Source organism: Myotis brandtii, unplaced genomic scaffold (genome assembly GCF_000412655.1).
Source record: "Myotis brandtii unplaced genomic scaffold, ASM41265v1 scaffold216, whole genome shotgun sequence".
Classification (NCBI taxonomy): Eukaryota; Metazoa; Chordata; class Mammalia; order Chiroptera; family Vespertilionidae; genus Myotis; species Myotis brandtii.
Window position 1 is genome coordinate 1,260,389 of NW_005358092.1, and position 717 is coordinate 1,261,105.

Below are 717 nucleotides of genomic sequence, written 5' to 3' on the forward strand. Positions count from 1 at the left end.
CTTTTTATTTGTTTCTCAAGCTTGCGTGGTCATGCCCATCCTGGCCAATTACCTGTTTCCAGGTGTGACTGACCGGCAATTAGCCTCCCAAGTCACTCAGACCTTACTGAGCATGTGTCTAAACCAGTGGTTCTCAACCTTGTCTGCACATTAGAATCACCTGGGAATCTTTTTAAAATCCTGATTTCTGGGCCTCATCCTCCAGAAATTCTTTTTCTTTGTTATGGGGTGGGGCCACAACATTAGTAACAAACAAACAGAATTTCTGGAGGATGAGGCCCAGAAATCAGGATTTTAAAAAGATTCCCAGGTGATTCTAATGTGCAGCCAAGGTTGAAAACCTCTGGTCTAAACTGTCTTTGTCTAGGCCCTTCCCCCATCAATCAGTGGGAACAGACATGGCAAGTGTTAAATGCAGCTTTTAGGCAAAGCTGTGAAAATGGCATGCCTATACTATTTGGTTTTAATTATACCCTTTCATTTCTTTCCTAATAAATAACTAGGTTATTACAATGGTATCAGTTTTTTAGAAATTTCTCAATAGGCATTTATTTATTTATTCTTTATTGTTGAACGTTCAATAGGTTATTTTAAAAGATAAAAATCATTACATCTAACAAAGGCTCAGTTTAGAAGGTCCAGTTAAAAGAGTTTATTTTAGTTTTCAAAGTGGCATATAATATCCTATCTAATAAAAGAGAAACATGGTAATTAGCC